This window comes from Nomascus leucogenys, chromosome 2 (assembly GCF_006542625.1).
Source record: "Nomascus leucogenys isolate Asia chromosome 2, Asia_NLE_v1, whole genome shotgun sequence".
NCBI lineage: Eukaryota > Metazoa > Chordata > Mammalia > Primates > Hylobatidae > Nomascus > Nomascus leucogenys.
This window is the reverse complement of record NC_044382.1, coordinates 63,272,133-63,278,236: the sequence shown is the minus strand read 5'-3', so window position 1 is coordinate 63,278,236 and position 6,104 is coordinate 63,272,133. Positions and strand designations below refer to the sequence as shown.

The 6,104-nt window shown below is 53.0% G+C and overlaps 1 pseudogene; it reads right to left on the bottom strand.

Moving 5' to 3' along the window:
- Positions 1-5,779: 5,779 nt before the first annotated feature.
- Positions 5,780-6,104, bottom strand: part of LOC100591735 — a 28,028-nt pseudogene continuing 27,703 nt past the window's right edge.

Genomic DNA, 6,104 nt, shown 5'->3' with positions numbered 1-6,104 from the left:
AATGACTTTATTCCAGAAGATAAACTGCTCATGAGCCTGAGCCTATTTCCAGCTCACCTTTTTGTTTTTTTTTTTTGAGACAGTCTCTCTGTGACCCAGGCTATATGTGACCCAGGCTCTATGCCACCCAGGCTGGCATGCAGTGGCACAATCCCAGCTCACTGAAACCTCCGCTTCCCAGGTTCAAGCAATTCTCTTGCCTCAGCCTCTCAAGTATTTAGGATTGTAGGCACCTGCCACCACACCTAGCTAAATTTCATATTTTTAGTAGAGACGGGGTTTCACCATGTTGGCCAGGCTGGTCTCGAACTCCTGACCTCCAGTGATCCACCTGCCTCAACCTCCCAAAGTGCTTGTGTTAAATATAGTGAACCCCAAGTTTCTCTTCAAAGAATCAGTATGTCAGTATGTTCAGCTCTCTTATTCTTTGATTCTCCATTTTAAAGTTTAACTTCCTGGTTCTCTTTGCCCCCTTACTTCTAATTTCAGTAAACAACCTTTTCCACCAGTTTTATTCAGTAGTTCACACCTGTTCCCCTGGTCACTTGCTCCATCCTGACTCATCTTGGTCACCTGCTTTGACCTGAGTCACCCCTCGTCACCTGCTCTGATGTAAGTCACCTTTAGTTACCTGTTCCTAACTGTCCTTCCTGCCAAACTACTCACCTCGCCACTCTGGCTCATACACCTGCTCTCTTTAAAACAACCAATCAGAATTAGCTTAGACTGTGCGGTCCAACCCTAGCCAATAGGGGAACAACACAGCAGCAGGGATTACCTGGGTCAGGCATAAGAACCCCTTCCCCTCCCTTGTTCAAGTGTGCTCTCACCATTGTTCCATCTGTGAGGAGCACGCTTTCTGCAGAAAGTAAAAATTGCCTTGCTGAGAAAATTAAATTTATGTTTGAGTGCTATTTCTTTGCAGCATGGGGAACAAGCATTTCTAACACTGGGATTGCAGGCATAAGCCACCATGCCCGGCCTCCTGCTCACCTTCCTATGCTCAAATTGTGTCTTCTCCTTCCCACCCTCAAGCTACAGTACAAAAAGTTTCTTCCAACCCTCTCAGTCTTGGAAGGTACCAGGCTCTATTTTCTCTGGATGTGTAAAGAAAATGCCTCTCCCATATTAGCCAAGTGAGATGGGAGGAAGCACAGCAAGATGCTGGCTAGTGCAAGGTCCCTGGGGTAGAAAGAATCATGATGGATTCAAGAACAGTCAAGAGGGCTGGTGTGGTACTGAAAGCAAAGAACTAGGGGCAAGTGATGAGGCCCAACCAGCAGGCAGGGTCACATAACAAAGGTGATAAAAGGGACTGGCTTTTATTTCAGCAGCTAGGAGAGACAGCCAGGAGGCTGGGGCTGTGGGGAGCTCAGAAGTTAGATGCCCCTTCAAGTCTGGGAAGATGTGAGGGGAGGGTACCATCTTCTGAGCCAGGTTTCTTCCAAGCCCTTCCCTGCCCCTCTAAGTGCTTTCTGAGGCCTGTTTCTCTTCCTCCCCCGGGGCCTAATGCAAGGGTCTGACTCACTAAGCAGGAGCACTCACGGGCGGGATGGGCGGCTCTCAAAGGACCCTGGCAGAAGGAATCAGGGTGGTCTCGCCAGTCCCTGCGTCCAACGTGGGAATTCTGGGTCTTGGGATATTGGCCTTTTAGGTGGTGACACCAGTTAGGAGCCACATCCCACCCAAGAATGCCCCCTTGAAGAGGCTGGGAAGGCCCAAGGCCCCCACCTTGATGCTACAATGACAGAATTAGGATAACTTGGCAGCCCTAAGGCAGCTCTTCCTTGAATGGAAACTTTTATCAGCACGAGGGGCAGACAGAGAAGTCACTTGGAGTCTTACTGCCTGTAGACCCCAGCCCGACTGGGACTCCAGAAGGTCCCAGGGCTCTGCTCCAGAAAGAAGGGTAGGGACATCCCCCCAGCTTCCTTCACTGTCCTTGGAGAGGTCTCCCCAGGGCTGAGCTGGGAGGCACTTCCATGTCACTGTCTCATCCAAGGAGTGCAATTAGCAGGAGATATGGAGTCCAGAGGGCGAGAGGCTTACCAAAATGGGACTGACCTCCGAGTCCCTCTCCCAAATTCCAGCCCCTCCACCCAAGCCTAGAAGCTCTGACCTAGTCCTATTTAAGTCCTCCTGGCCTAGGTGTGTGTGTGGGGGAGTCCTGGCCCCAACCCAGTCAGGATCATTTCCAAAAAGAAGGCCACACCTGCTGCTTCCTCCAGGGAAAAACAAGTGCTCCCCAAGGCCAGCACCAGGCAGAAGCACATCCTGCCACCTGGGCTGCTGACCTTGGGCAGGATGGGGCCCAGGTGTTTGGCAAATAGGAAGGGTAGAGGGAAGGGCTGGCTTTCAGACCTGGGTCTAATCCCAGCTCCCCCCAACCCCAGTTACTAATTCTGCCAGCGTGGGGCCCCTCTGTGCCTCCATTTCCTCTTCTAGTCAATGGGATGATAATACTTTCCATGTAGGATTCTGGCAATGGCTGGGTTAGCCCAGAGGAGGAGCCCATGGTGGCCAAGAGCAGGGGCTGCAGAGCTGACCTGCCTGGGTCCACCGTTCAGCTTCTCTGCTTCTGTGTCATCTCAGGCAAGTTATTTAGCCTCTCTGTGCCTCCCTTTTCTCATCTGTAAAAAGAAAGATAACAGTTGCCATGAAGAGTAAAGGAGAGGCCGGGCATGGTGGCTCAGACCTGTAATTCCAGCACTTTGGGAGGCTGAGGCAGGGGTATCTCAGGAGTTCAAGACCAGCCTGGCCAACATGATGAGCCCCCATCTCTACTAAAAATACAAAAAAATTAGCTGAATATGGTGGTGCACACCTGTATTCCCAGCTTCTCTGGAGGCTGTGGCAGGAGAACTGCTTGCACCTGGGAAGTGGAGGTTGCAGTGAGCCAATATTGCACCACTGCACTCCAGCCTGGGCGACAGAGTGAGACTTTGTCTCACAAACAAAGTTTTTGGGAGGCCGAGGCAGGCTGATTGCCTGAGCTCAGGAGTTCGAGACCAGCCTGGGCAAGATGGTGAAACCCGGTCTCTACTAAAATATGTTTTTTAAAAAATTAGCTGGGCATGCACCTGTAGTCCCAGCTACTCGGGAGGCTGAGGCAGGAGAATTGCTTGAACCCGAGAGGTGGAGGTTGCAGTGAGCTGAGATCATGCCAATGCACTCCAGCATGGGGGACAGAGCAGACTCCATCTCAAAAAAAAAAAAGGAGAGAGCACGGTGTCTGGTACATCCTATGTGCTGCACGAGTGCCAGATATTGGTTATACTTCATGGAGGTAAGGTACACAGAGGTGTCCAGGTCATGCGGACTCACTCCATCCTCCAGTTAACCCTGACTCCCTCCCCACCCACCTCCTGAGTTCTCTCTGCTGTCAACCTTTCCTCTCACATCTCCAGTTTCCCACCCAAAAGCCCAAACACTCAAGATTCCTTCTCATCTCCAACCCATAAAATCTGATTGGCTTCTTCACACTCAAGTGTAAATGACTGATGGCCATTTGATTGACACTGGAGGGGCTGGCACATTTTTAGCACATTTTTAGCCAAAGGTATGATATGCTGATAGCAGACTCTCAGGCCACAGGCCAGTCTGAGGATGGGGAAAGTCTGAGGAGGTCACTCTTCCAGAACCCTTTGGTGATAACCTTTCTGGCAGGCCTGCTACCCTCAGAGTGAAAAGGGTTCCAGGTTCAAGACCCAGCTCTGCCTCTCATTGGTGTGTGACCTTCAGCAACTCACTTGATTTATCTGGACCTCAGCTTCTTCATCTGTCTAATGAGATAATAATCTTTGTTCTGCCCTCCTCACAAGGCTGTTCAGAATTAAATGCATCTGAAAATGATCTGCATTTGTGTCTTGGACTGTGGTTATTTGTTCATGTGTCTGTCTACCCTGCCTGCACAGGGAGCAGGTCAGTGTCTTTCCTGGGACTTCATGCACAGGTCTTTCCTGGGACTTCACGTAGGACCAATCATCCCGTCAGTGCTCAGTGAACATGAGCTGCTTCCCTGTGGGATGTCTGGGAGGTTAGTGGAAGGCCTTCCTAGCAGGCACATACTGGAACATAATCAATCCCTCCCATGCATACAGCTCACACCCACATTCTCATCCATTCCCACCATGCCCCTCAGTGGCCTGGGGATACTACGAATACCCCACTTGACAGATAAGGAAGCTGAGGCCAGGGGAGGTCAAGGCATTTGTCTGAGATTACATGACCAGGAGTGGTGAAGCTAGGAGTCACACACAAGCAATCACTGCAAAGTCTGTGCCCTTTCCACTCTGAGCTGTCATGCAATTTGCAGATATCTGAATTGGTCCTAGGAGAAAGGCAGTTTAAGTTTCATGGGGATGTGGGGCCTGCAGAAGGGGACAAAAATATAAGGGCAGCTTATGGGCTTCAGGTAGATTGCATCAGCCTCAACTTTAAGTCATTGAATGATCACAAACACTCTATGTGGAGTAAGCATTAACATCATCCCCATCTTACAGATGGCAAAACTGAGGTGCCAGCCTAGACCCAGATTGGGATGCAGGTGCAGGATGGGTGGGGGCCTGGCACACCCACTCCCTGTAGAGCCTGCATCCTGGCACCTCCCTGAGCCCCTGCGCACCACACCAATTAGCCGGGCATGGTGACACATGCCTGTAATGCCAGCTACTCTGGAGGCTGAGGCAGGAGAATTGCCTGAAACTGGAAGGCAGAAGTTGCAGTGAGCTGATATCGTGCCACTGCATTCCAGCCTGGGGAAAAGAGTGAAACTCCCTCTCAACAACAACAACAAAAGAACCCTGGGGGGTCCCGACTCCTGGCCTGGAAGTGCACTCCAGGATGAACAGAGAAGTCAAGGCATTGGGCCTATCTAACACAGTCAGTAAGGTGGAGAGTAGGACTTGAACCCGGAATGTCCGATGCTGATGCTTGTGTCCTGACCACTACCTTGCAGCATCCTCACAACTATACCCACACCCACCCCAGGCCTGGGAGGCAGGGGAGCACCAGCGGTCTGGGAGTGAAAGTTACTTCCCTGTGGGATGTCTGGGAAGTGGGTGGAAGGCCTTCCTAGCAGGCACAGCTGCCCACAGGATGAATATGTCCACGGGGAGAGGAGCCCCCTGTCCCAGGATGTGGGCAAAAACCTGGAGAAGCTGAAGCTGGACTTTGAGGATGGCTCCTGACCCCATCCTGGGACAGCCACCTCCCCTTCCTTCTGCCCCTTCCAGTCCCTCCTCTCCTTCCCTACTCTCCCTCCTACCTCTTTCCATCTCCCCCTTTCTGCCTGTGATTCCTCCTGTGACTGGGGCAAGATCCTTCACCTCTGTCCTCCCTGAGCCTCAGTGGCTCAACTGGAACATAGGGTGATGCCTGCAGAAGTATTTTAGGGTTACTTAATGAGATAAACTGGTAGACTGTTTTTCCCGGGTCAGCCAGCCAGGGGCTCGGTGAATAGGAACGAACGCTGTTGCCATTCCCTTCTCCCCTAGTTCATCCTGGAGGCTCTGCGCTCTCCCCCTGGTTCTAAGTCCCCTCCTCCTGCACCGCATCCCCCCTCCCATCCAACCCAGTCTCCACTGAGGCACTGAGACAGGGTCTTAGCCCGGGGTCCCCACCCACCTGCGCTCCTCATGTGAGCCGACCTTCACCTGCCTGCCTCAGTTTCCCCTCCACGAAAGGGTCGAGCGCCCCCACGTCTCCTGGGACTGTCCTTGGGTCCGATGAGGGTCTGCGGGGAGGTGCCAGGCTGTGGGTGCAGCGGGGAGCGGGTGTGTTAGGCCCCCGCCCATCCTGCGCCCAAGCCCAATCTGGCTCGGGCTGGCACCTCGAATCCACGTGATTTCTCGGCAGCAGCCGCCAGTTCCATGCACTGGCCGAGCAGCTCTAGGCGGCTTCTACTTTCAGTTTCGCGCAGAGCGCGGAGGAGCCGGGAGCGCTGAGGGTAAGTGCCGGGCGTGCCGCGGGGCTGCGGGACCCGGGCTGGGGCGAGCGGAAGCGAGAGGATCGAGGTTCGAATTCTGCACGGAGAGGGGTGGAGGGGATGTCAGAGGCCCTGGAGCAGGAGGTGCGGGTGGCTGGGTGGGTGGCCGATGGATAGC